Below are 12,500 nucleotides of genomic sequence, written 5' to 3' on the forward strand. Positions count from 1 at the left end.
TTCTCCTAACTCACGCCTCTGATCAATAAATATTGAGGTGGCACATGATCTAGTTGCTGAGATAGTGTGAATAGAATTGAGTATAAACGTAAGCATATATATGTATAATGCTGAAGATGAGTAGATAGGACCATAAGTCGGCAAGAAAAGGTGGAGCATGTATTTTGCGCTTAGGGCTCACTCGGACTCATACCTGGACTCACTCGGACTCAGACTCACTAAAATTTTCTTCAACCAGACTCAGTAGCACTCAAACTCACCAAAATATTACTCACCCTGGCTCCTCAGACTCTGACTCATGGCCCAACTGAGTCTGAGTGAGTCTGAATGAGTCGACCCATGAGTGAATTTGCCGACCTATGCTTCTGATAACGTCATCACATGACGTAGTTGCTTGGTTAAAGCTGGGCCAATTCCAGAGGTAGCGCAACACCGGGTCAGGTGCAGAAAACTTTAGAGGGAGGGAGGGCAGGGTGGGAGAATGCTATCAACTGAGAGCGCTAAAGAAATTTAATTAGTGTTTTGCAAGAGCATAGGCCTTGGTCTGTGCCCTTCTTCGTGTTAGTCGAAGGGACTGTGAAACTTTCTTTTAGCTTTATGCATTTTCATGTACTGTTCTCAAGGAGCACTTGTTAGCGGCACGGTACAGGTCATAGATATTGCACGTAAGAAAAAGAGCAGTTCAAAGTGTTTTTCACCGTGACAAAAAAGTGCCATGAAGATGCGTTAAATGCCATGCCTCTTGAATTCAAGACGGGAATTCAATACATTTTGCATGTGTATATAATATGCACATCGATAAACACATTATGAGGGAAACTGCGCAAGAAACATCACAAAGGGAGAACAGAACAGCACAAGCGCATGCTTGAACAATGCATGCATGAACATACATAAAGGGTGAGACCCTCTGACCCTTCACCCCCCCCCCCCTCTCCCAAAAACTTTCTTGCAATATCCCTGGTTCACGCATGGCAGCATGCTTTCCAAAAATGTTTGTCTTTATGCATTTTCAAAACTGAATGCCCTAGATGGAAATCAGCCTGCATCGATCTTCAACTCATGTGCATTGACTTTTGTGTTCCTCAAAAATCTTCATTAGTCGGGGGGTAGGGTTCTATTTTTGACGATGGCAGGAAAGACCAGTCCACTTTTTTAGTGTACTAGTGCATTAATTTCCTTCTTTCAAAGTGCGACCATGTGGTTGGATTGCTTTAAGCATCATGACTGGTTAAACAGTTTATTGATCAAGTTTCAAGTGGTTTGCCAGTCTTTTTTTTGATGAGTTCTCCCTAGTGTCAGTGCTAACAATCGTGGCATTATTTTTTTCAGATCAGCAAGGATGGTGGTCAAGAGCCTGCCCAAGTTTTGGCTCCTGTAAGTAGTTGCCAGTTTCCCTTTGTGCAGTACCTCAAAAGCATTCAGCGAAAAGCTTTAATAATTTTGGTTGTAAGTAGGCTGTGGAGAGAGTTATCTTTCAGAACTAGCTGTTCCATTTTGGGAGTGGTACTATATCTTGTGTAATTGTTTGCACAAGTGTTGCCATCGACATCTTTACGACTTCTGGATGGAAACGCTATAAGAGTGTTCATGTAGAGAAGCCGTGTAAAGTGGGAAAGTCCGAGGAAAAAAAAGGAGTAAGCGGTTTTCTATTCCTTTGAGTTGATATCACCTTTAGTCGAAGTCATGGGCTTGCGCAGGGTGACCCATTAGAGGGGGTGAAGTTTCATCCCCCCTCCCCCACCCAATTGGGTGGGGGAGGGGGGATTGGTAGGGTCCAAAAGACTACATGCTTCACAACGGATGAAAAAATGAAAATGAAGCTATGACATGCTTCTTACAATGGCCTACCTTTGGCTCGTGGCTTTCCGGGAGTAAAGATGTGAAGTACACAGTCCTTGGAATGCAACGTCAAGGTCCTTCAGCTACCATTATCATCAAAAGCCTGCGTGGCTGTAACCCTGCTCTTTAAACATTGAAGGGACAGGTCCGACTGAGTAACTGTATGGGGTAGACTTTGCAAGCCTCGTACCCCCACTATCGAAGCAAGTTTCTTGCAAGTTTCTCGCACTTGTACTCGAGGTTCTTTAAGGACCTGTTGAGCTAGAATCAAACGTTGCTCTGCTTTTCAGACGAGGCTGGAGATTCGAGCTAGTTGGCTACTCATGATCATTAAGAATGGTGCTTAAAACACAGGACAAACATACAAGAAACATACAGTGTCTCTTCTACATTTGTCCTTTCCTTTTCTGCTGTTTTAGACAGTCATTGTGCCCATGTTTGTTATGCAGGGCCTCAATGGGTACTCTCCACTCATTCATCTATCTATACTATATGTATGTCTGCCTACTTGTCGATCTACCTGTGCACCTGTCTGTATGTCTACGTATTTAGTGCCTATGTTCCTATTTACCAATGAGTTTGTCTATCTATGTCTATTTTTCTGCATAACGCCAGCTCTGTTTCTTCTGTCCATGCGGTGTCCAGTGTCCTCACGACCTTGACTGCCCGAGGGAGACACAGGCACTTGGAATTCCCTGCACGTTCCAAGCACGCTACGAGGAGCCTTTCCTTACAGCCGTGAGTAGACACATTGATACTTTCAAACTGCAGCCATCGTTGAATCCCTCAGACATTGCCTACACCCTTGCATTCAATATAAAATATGCCCTCCTCTTGCAATATGCTGCACACTTTGTATGCTGTCACGTCAGTACAGTTTCACACTGGAATTCTCGGCAGCTGTGCATGCTGTTTCCACACATACTATATGATATTTGTGTAAGCCTTCATGTACATTGGCACTATGTGATGTTAGCGCAAGGCACCTAAAGTGGTCACTGATCTATTATGGTTTCAGGTGGTATTTATTCGTGCTTGGGTGGATTCTCACCAAGTCGTTTCCCACCTTCTTGTACGAGTTGTATCACAGGTGCAAGGAGCACTGCAGGTGGTGCCACAAGGATATTTTAGCATTTGTCCAAAGTTTCTCCATAAGGTGTTTTATTCAATAGCATACTAGGCCTAGAGCATTAGCGTTCCCTTAGCTTAGCACAAATATTACAAGAAATTCGTAGCTATGCTTGGGGAGAGAGTTATATGCGAATTTTGATGTTCAAGGTGGCTTTGTGGCAATGCTACACAGCAATGCAAGGAAGGTTGCTTCAAGGCAACGGGAGATTTTTTTTAGCTGCAGGTTGTAGTTAGATGTATGGGTTATTACGTGCCAGGACAAATTATACGCAGGAAAACACGGGATGCGAAATTTGGTAGATGTCACACATGATTGCAGGTAATTTTGCAGTATTTGACATAAAACTCCTCTTTGCTGTAAATTTGGCACTAAATATTGGCACCCCTGTGCACATCTTTTTTTTCCTTTATGTATATATTTTTCAGATTGCAAGCAATGGTGCACATAAAGAACTCTTTCTTACCTGCTGTGTGCAGTGCTTCAAAAGATACAAATCCCATCAGCCATGCAGGAGCAAGGATTGGCTCACCTAGAAACAAGAAGGCTGGCCCACCATGGGCTGCTAGTCCATTTGTGACCCTGCTATGTATCGAGTCTGTATGCTGCAGGCAGGAAAATTAGTGACAAACAGTGGGAGGCGTGCGGTTAGCTTTTGTTTCCTCTCTGGCTGACAAAACATGTAGTTCTTCATGTGATGATTGAAGTTTGTGAGACAGGGTGTATACGCCAGTTTCTTTTTCACAAATGTCCACTTCTAGTTTAGCTTGGTGTTGTTCAGTTTATTTGTCTGTTCTTGTTTTCATGCCTTTTAGAGCAAGCACTCGGCTATTTCAAGGTACTCTTACGTGGTGCTGCAGAGGCCTGGAGAAATTGCCAGTGAGTCGTTTTCTCTTCTTCGTTTCTTTTTGCAAATTGCACCAAGGTTTTACGTACAGTGTAGAGTTGAGTCTCATTGATACGAGCAGTGTTGATCCATATTCCAGGATGATAACATTAGAAAGTGTTTTAGTCATAAATCATGAAGTCTAATGAGTCCCCATTCTGAGATGACTTTAACTCTTTACTAAACAGTGGTGAATGACACAAATTACTTAATTGTCATGAGACGTGCTCATGAGAAGTGATCACTGTGATATGCATCAAGAACTGGCTAGGTATATAAAGGAAAGAGCGCAAAGTTTTATGCAAAGTCTGCGTGGCAGCTTCGAGGAAATAAAGATCCAGAAAGCTGCCAAGGGCTCATTTGAACGAAAGTGACATGTACAAGTTATTTGTATGAGACGTTCTTACCTCTACATTGATGTAGTGGTTATGGTTCATTCCATTGTTCAAATGTGTGTTTCTGGTGCCCTTTGCCACATGCTGGTCAAGCAATGTTGTGCAGTGAAGCCACAGCTGGCGACGAAAATAGATTTTTTGCTTTTTCCATTTCAACACCGTGGAGCATTAAAGGGATACTAAACTGAGACAATAAGTCGGTTTAGATTGATAAATCTCACTCTGAAAACTCTAATGTCGTTATTTTGGGCATCATAGCTTTAATAATACAGGAGAAAATAAAGGTCAAAGTCTCATTTCATTTTTAAATTTCGCGCCAACATCTCCGCCGTCATGAATTTCAGAGTGCATTTTTCATATTTTGGTGAACAACAAAATTGCCTGAAGCTTGGTATGTTAAGTCTCTGGGCCCCCTCAGAGGACAATGTACTTTATTTTTACCGATTGAGAACAATGTAGGTCCTAGTAGACGCAGTCAAAATATATGACGTCATGGCGATTGGTGCGGGAATTTCAATGTGGTGTCGCCACCCACATTTTTTTTGTTTTCACATTTTCTGGCTTACCAAGCTGCGTTCTTGTGGTAAGCACGATGCTTTTGGTATCGTGAAAGAGTAATGTGCTAATACAAGAAAAATCTGTTTTTTTTCTTAGCGTCACTTTAGGAAGAGCGTGTAGTTCAGTTTCCGCAACTTACAAGCTATGTGTCAGTGCACCTCTTGGTACAAAAGCGGAATTCTCTTTTTGGTGTGTTCTTGCAGAGGAGAGAGAGTGGGCTCGTGTAATCCGGCCAGTTCTGCGGCGTAGCCGGCACGTGGTCTGCCGATTCTGCTGCAAGGATGCACAATTAAGGGAATTTGTGTTCAGCAAGAGGAGGCATGGCAGGTAGGTTTGGTGTGCTCTTTTTTCTGCCTTGGTGGTGCTACTTACATACTCATTCTATCACGAGTGGTTAGCAATTGTTGGGGTTTTATGTCCCAAAACTATGATATCATTATGAGGGACGCCGTAGTGGAGCGCTCCGGAAATTTCAACCACCTGGAGTTCTTCAACGTGCACCTAAATCTAAGTAGACGGGACTCTAGCATTTTGCCTTTATCGAAGCGTGGCCACCGCGGCCGGGATTCGATCCGACAACCCTCGGGTCAGTGATCGAGCACTGTAACCACCAGACCACCGCAGCAGGTCACGAGTGGTTAACTGTGAATGAGTCTGTAGGAAACCTAAGCACCACATCGTGTGCACCGCAGGACTAACACCTCCGAGCCCATTTAATGCAACGCTTATTGCTACACACTTAGTACTCTGGGCAAGTCGTGCATTGTCACTTGCGACGATACTGGGGACGACACTTGTGTTCATTGTCACTTGTGACGATGCTAGACTCAGTCAGTGGCATTGAAAAGACAGATTTCAGTGAAGTGAAATGCTTTTCAACTTGTATGCAAACGGTGTGTTCTTAGACGTCTTGGTGTTTATACCGTGATGAGAGACGGAGCATACATGCATAATTCAGACACATACTAGGCCCCGTGACAGCATCCCTATTACACTCTTGGTATGCTTCCCTGCATAACAAGTGTGCTTCACTGGAATACATTGGGTTCGCTTTGCTGTGTAACATCGCTATATTGCACTGAGATTGATCAGAGAGAGAGAGATAGACGATTTGGTTTACCTTATCTAGTTTAAGGAAATCGCTGATGGTGTAAACATTGCTTATAGAGTTAAAGTAGCAAGCAGCACCTGCACTGTTGTACCGGTCTATTCTCGCTTGTCATCCTTAGCTCGCGCAGGTAGGCATGTATGCTGTGATGTTTTTTTCTTGTCAGGAACTTGGTTGGCTACTTCAGGAAGAATGCATTGATGACCAACTAGTGTAGCCCCACCATGCCACCGTATACACTCGACTAAGGAATACCGCGCTCGTGTAAGGGCGCGCTCTCCCCCAACTTGGCAGTCCAAATTTTGAAAAAAAAAAAAAAAAAGAAGAAGAATTTCGCCAGCAAACGGCAGCGCCGTCGCGTCTTGTGTACAGCGCATTTCGCGGGAGCCACCAGGTGGCAATAGCTGTCCTGCAGCTTCGTCACGCGGTGCTATCTGCGAGCTTTGCGCGTGCGGCACTATCTGCGAATCTTGTCACTTTTCTCACAGGCACCAAAGATCCTTTGTGTCGTCATTCATTTTGACGACTTCCTTTAGCACAACCGCTTGTGATGGAAAAGAAAAAAACGCTTAACTGTGTACGATGCTGTGTTCAAACTTCAAGTTGTTGCATACGTGGATAAAAAATTGAACAAAAGTTTCACACTTACGTGGAAGGGCCGCACCCCGTCAAAATCGTGGAAAAAAGTGCGTGGGCACTGGACCTACAACACACCTTGATGAGCTTGCATCTTGTAGTTATTTCTTTTGCCGCATGCACAGCACTTCAACACAGCGATTTGCACTTTCGCTGTTCACAGATGCATGTGTCATGTGCATAGATGGGGTTGGCATTCCTGCAGAGCTTCTTCTCGCCTGGTGGCTGATCATGCTGCAGGTTGGAAGGCGAACTCAAAATATCTTCCACTGTGTATAGGGTGTGCTTAAATGTAGAAGCCAAACCACATTATATAAGGCTGGTATTTGTGCAAGAACAACTTGCACTGTGTGTGTGAATATGTCATATGTGTTTGATGTAATGTATATATGCCTAGAACCCTTGTCAAGAACATGGAAAAATATATAATAACGACATGTGTTGCAGAGATTGGCTTGAATTTGTACACACCATTGGGACGCTTTCTAAAGAAATAAAGTTATGTTCTTGAATTTCAGTAGGTCTGATCAGGCAGATATGATATGGTATATTCAACGCTGGCTATAGTTCTGGGGCCAGAGTATTCAAGGTTTCTTAGGCATACTACGTGCTTGGTGGCGACGCATTGATGCCCAAAGAGAGATGCACATAGGCCTTTACAGGCCAGAGTGTCAAGGAAAGTGTAAATAGAAAATCAGCAAACTCTTGAACACTGTTCCAAGTCCAGTCCAGTTGCCGAAGTTTTACCCTTGGAACTTTTGCAACAGGTAGTCTGTATTGAACCGTAGTATACAAAAGAATGAGTATTCCATAGCTTTGCGCTAACAAGTTTAGCAAGTGACTCTCTTTTCTTCTCCTTACACTCGAGGCATGTGTACCGCTTGGCACGATCCAGTGAGTGGGGAGACCAGCTGCCTCTGGACATGCTGCCACCTGACGAAGAAGGAACACCACTGTGTGATGGCTGTGATGGAGATGTGGACGACGACACATTCGATGATGTAGATAGCAAATAAACAATACCCTATGACACTATTAATCAACAGGACTGGTCTGGGTGTCAGTAAGTCTGGGTTTGCCTCCACATAGTCCTATGGCAGAGCCCAACACTTGCCACAGTTTATATGAATGGCCAAGCAAGAGTTGTATCCTTAGACTGTGTCGAATTCATGTACAGTTGTACCATTCTTCAAATATTATCTGTGCCTCTTTTTGTGGCTCTCTGCCTCTGCAATACCATGCAGTGAAATTACAAACCCAGGTCACTTCCAGCAGCGCATTCATCAGTCCGCTGACTGCCAGTTTAACCCTTTAAAAAGGCCACTTCCACGAAAAGAAAGGCAAATGTAGTGGCCACTGCCAGATGATGGCTACTAGGAGCATAACCAAAAAATTTTTTTCGAAGTGGGGGGAGGGGGAGGTCCTACCCTTTCTTTATGTACGTTTGTGTGTGTGTATGTGGCGCAGGCATCACATGGCTGCAGATGGAAAAAGAAGGAAGCACCGGATACAAGCTATAAGGGTTTTTTTTTTTTTTTCAGTGATTATGTATACCCACTGGGAAGTTCTGTCGGGATGAGGGATAGGGCATCGCTGTTGACTACGGCGCCATTTGATGGCGCGTGCTCGGCGAACGCTTTAACCCCTTGAGTGTTTTCGCCGTACATGTACGGCAGAAGCTTCCTGGTACCAAAAGGGTTTTCGTCGTGCATGTACGGCATAGCGTTTAATTTTAAACGCGTGCCTTTTTCGATCATTTCTCTTCCTTGGCCTGTGCTGCCACGCTTCGGGAATACGTGGAATTTTTTTCATGCGCCGATATCTCTCCGTTTTTTTCTTTTTTTTTTTTTTTTTTTTGCTGCCGAAAACGGCGCGCGGGCTATCTATCGCTTGCCCATCCGAGCGCGTTCGCGGTGCAGCTGGTTTAAAGTGCGCGCATTTTTCGATCATTTCTCTTGCTTTGCATGTGCTGCCACGCTTTGAGAATACGTGGAATTTTTTTCATGCGCCGATATCTCTCCGGTGTTGCTTTTTTTATGCTTCGCAAAACGGCGCGCCGGCTATCGCGCACGCCCGCGGAGTGGGTGGTTTCAAACGCGCGCCGCCTTCGATCATTTCTCTTGCTTGAAATGTGCTGCCACGCTTCGGGAATACGTGGAATTTCTTTAATGCGCCGATGCACCTCCGTGCGCCGATGTCTCTCCGTGTTTTCTCTCTCTTTTTTTTTTCGCTTTCCAAAGCGGCGCGGTGGCTTTCAGCTGCGCATCAGAACGCGCACACGTGGTCCGGCTGGTTTCGGTTTCGTCCTTCGGGTGGTTTTCGCTTCTTGCGCCCGCAAAGCTGATGGCTGTTTGGTTTCTCATCTCTCAAAGGGTGACCGCTTGTTACTCTCTCGTTTATTGCTCCCCGAGGGCGCGATTACATCTGTTTCCGTGCGGCGCTAAATTACACAAACGACGCCGCCGTGATTGCGTTTTCTGTTTTGGGGTCTCGGAAAAACTAACTACGTCTTGTTGACGATGAGACGAAGGATTACTGTAGCTTTTTCACTCGTGTTGCTTTCCGGACGGGCGCACAACCATAAAGTTTTCTTCCGTGCGCTCACTGACGCAGTTCGCTTACGCTATGGAAGCGCGCGCCGGTTGCTCTGCTGCCGGTGAGTCGAGCAGTGATTCTTCCGATGCGGACTATTCCCCAAGTGCCGAATCAGAATCTGATTCATTGGATTTCAGTTTGTCAGACGAGTATTTTTTGACGAGTTCAGACTCCGATGACGATCAAGGAGCGACATTGAAAAGCGTGCGCGGCGAGCCATGCTTTCAAAGACTATCGCGCGCTGAAAAGTTTTTAGTGTTAGAGCACGAACATTTTTAACCAGAAAAGTACTCTGGTGCGCTTATTTTTGTGTGTCTGTGAGCTATGTTTAATACAATGCATAATTTTTATTTATAAAAAGCTGCTAAGTTCTTTTTAGGATTTTGCTTGATTTTTCTACGAATAAACCATATGTATGTAACAACAAAAATTGCTTTTTTTGTCACTTCACGGTCACGAAAAAAAATTTAGACAATTTTTTTCTGAAATGGAATCGTCTGAACAATTTATTTCAGCAATAAAAAATTACACATTTTTGGACTGGATTTCGCGAAAAAATTCGACCCTCAAAGAATTAATGAAGAGGACACGAAGAAACCGAATGAGGGACTGATGTTGCTGATGTCTCTTCCATCTATGTCGTGTTTCCTTGCGCGACGTAAGACAACCATTTGTCGCTGGCGCCGTGAACACGCCCTAATTCACTTGGATGACGCCCGAAAGCAGCGAAAGTATCCGCACATCCCCATTCACGGCCCCATAATGTAGCCCGTGTAGCCGTGTAGCTGCGCTTTTATTTGCCGGTCATGAGGAAGCGATGACTCTTAACGGTGTGGCAGTATAACGTTGTGGTGTAGTGTAGAGGGGTTCTTGTTCGCAGCAGTCGTTTAGTGCCGCCATTCAGTTGAGAGCAGTCGTAACCGTCGCCAGCTGCAGCAAGTTGGCGGAGTGATACAGATTGGGCATGTGCTCTATGCCGATTTGCGTCAACCATTGAGCGGCTTATATCTGCACGATTGCCAGTATTTGTCGCAATAAGCGCCAGCTCGCCGAGATTTGACATGGAACTGCCTTTGCACTTATAGTTACGTCGCGTACGGCCTCGTCGTCCGTCACCGTACGCTAGGCCACTAGGCTTCGACGCTGCAGTCAACCCTTGACGGACGCTGGTGACAAGAATGAGATTCGACGATCCGCTACGAGACGCGGCATTGAAAACGCCTCAAGAACAGCGTCTTAAGCCACGCATAGATTTTTCTCGCTTGATCTGTGAGCATGACAGCCCCTTTTCGAGTGCTGCGACGCGCACTGGCGCTCGCATAGGCCTACTTTGTGGCCATTTTGCGGCGCCATATTTTCTTTCTGCATGGTCAAACCAAGAATTTGAAACACCAATTTCGCCACTTTGTGATCCCTGACGAGGTATCAAATTTCTGTAAGCGGCACCTGCTCTAAACGGTCCAGAGCATTAGGGCTGAAGAGCGGGGTGGGATTGACCCCCCCCCCCCATCCGATGTGTTTACATTTTGTATGTGTATACACACATACAAACACACGTACGCACAACACACAAAAAAAGAGGTTGGGTCCTCCAACCCCCCAAAGAAAACTTTCTGGATATGCCCCTGGTCATAGATACCTTATTCTATTCCACACGTCACATGCGATTATTGCTCCGTTTGCGTGAGCGTTGAGGTAATTCCTGTTCACAAATGTGTATATCTTAACTACAGTGATGTACAGTTTAGCTTTGTAACCTGTATTAATAGGGAGTTTTTGAATAGGGGCCCCAAACGTTTTGGGGCCTCAAATAAATAACGTCGAGGCCACTGCGCATGCGCGAGACCCAGACAGCGTTTGCGCTTTGCGTTGGGGACGCTATTTCACAAATTTAGCGGGAGGCCGAAAACCTGCCCCAATAGCTTTGCGTCAAACAAAGATGACGGCACCCACTGAAGCGACGGCTCTTGGTCACTGTCCGAAGCGCCGCAGATCCTATTCGAAAACTCTTAGCTCCTGCTTGACCCAAAGTGAGCACACGCAAAGGACTTTGGGGCCCCTATTCGAAAACTCCCTAATTTAGGAAATTGTAGCTCACACACAAACCGTGTGTGTGTGTGTGCGTGCGCGCGCGCGCGCGCGCGCGCGTGTGTGTGTGTGTGTGTGTGTGTGTGTGTGTGTGTGTGTGTGTGTGTGTGTGTGTGTGTGTGTGTGTGTGTGTGTGTGTGTGTGTGTGTAAATAATCTCACACGAAGACCTGGCTCACAGCAATGGGAATGGCGAAAGAGGCTACTCCGCATAACTCGTGCGTCTTTCGCAAGATGCACCTTCAGAGATTACCTACATTTGCACACACAATTCAGCTCTTCGTATGCAATCTTCTGATATTTAATTCTTTATTTTCTTTTCTTTCCCGCTTCCACATCTCCACAAAGCCATCGAGTCTTGGAGAAGGCAAATTTGAACCGAGGTTCTATGACGAGCCGTTTCTCTCTGTTCGTTTCTGTGCGCAACTTTTTCGTTTTTGTCATTTTGTTTATTTATTTATTTATTTATTTATTTATTTATTTATTTTATTTTTGCTGTTGGAGGCGGGTGTGGATAGGAGGCCTTGCACAAAAGTGTACTGCACGCAGCAGAGCGTTTCTGCCTGTCAGCTCGCGAAAGAAAACAAAGCAGTTAAGAAAAAGACTTATCCTGGAAGACTGGCCCAACTCACTTTGAATGATGAGTGAAGCACGTCTTAAGTGACAGCTAGTTTGAATCACTTTTCCTGCTCGGTTGCTGCCATCTAACGTTGTGCCGGAAGCAGAATCTCCCGGGACCCCCAGAACAGCGGCCGAAGTCTCCTTTTCCAGCATTGCTCCCGCCATGCCAAAGGCCCTCGGAATGCGGGAAGTCTTTCGAAGGGGCGGTAGCTCAAAGTCGGGTTCTCCTTGCTGTTTTATTGTTTCCGCACCGCAGTGCACTGTGCACGGCAATCGCCACAGTGGGACGTGCAGCGCTCTCCTCGAAAGCCTGCCAGGGAAAAAAGGCAAGAATAGACTGTGAGAAATCGGTGGATGCCGCGTTGTTTTTTTCCGGTGAGCCCTAACTGAATTTAGCCCTGAGTGAAGAATGCGGGCTTGTTTCACAGATTTGACTATACTGTGAAGCGTAAGCTTTGGTAGGTACAGCTGCAGTCGCAAACATATATGGCGTGCGTACGGAGATGAGGGGAGGGTGAAAAGTCTGCCTCATAGTTTTACTCAGGCGGACATTTCGTGTCATTGTTTAAAAAGCAGGGTAATGGCCACCCTGGTTTTTGACGAGAATGGCGGCTGAAGACACCTGACGTTCTAGTTCAAGAAC

The sequence above is a fragment of the Rhipicephalus sanguineus genome, chromosome 4 (genome assembly GCF_013339695.2).
Source record: "Rhipicephalus sanguineus isolate Rsan-2018 chromosome 4, BIME_Rsan_1.4, whole genome shotgun sequence".
Classification (NCBI taxonomy): domain Eukaryota; kingdom Metazoa; phylum Arthropoda; class Arachnida; order Ixodida; family Ixodidae; genus Rhipicephalus; species Rhipicephalus sanguineus.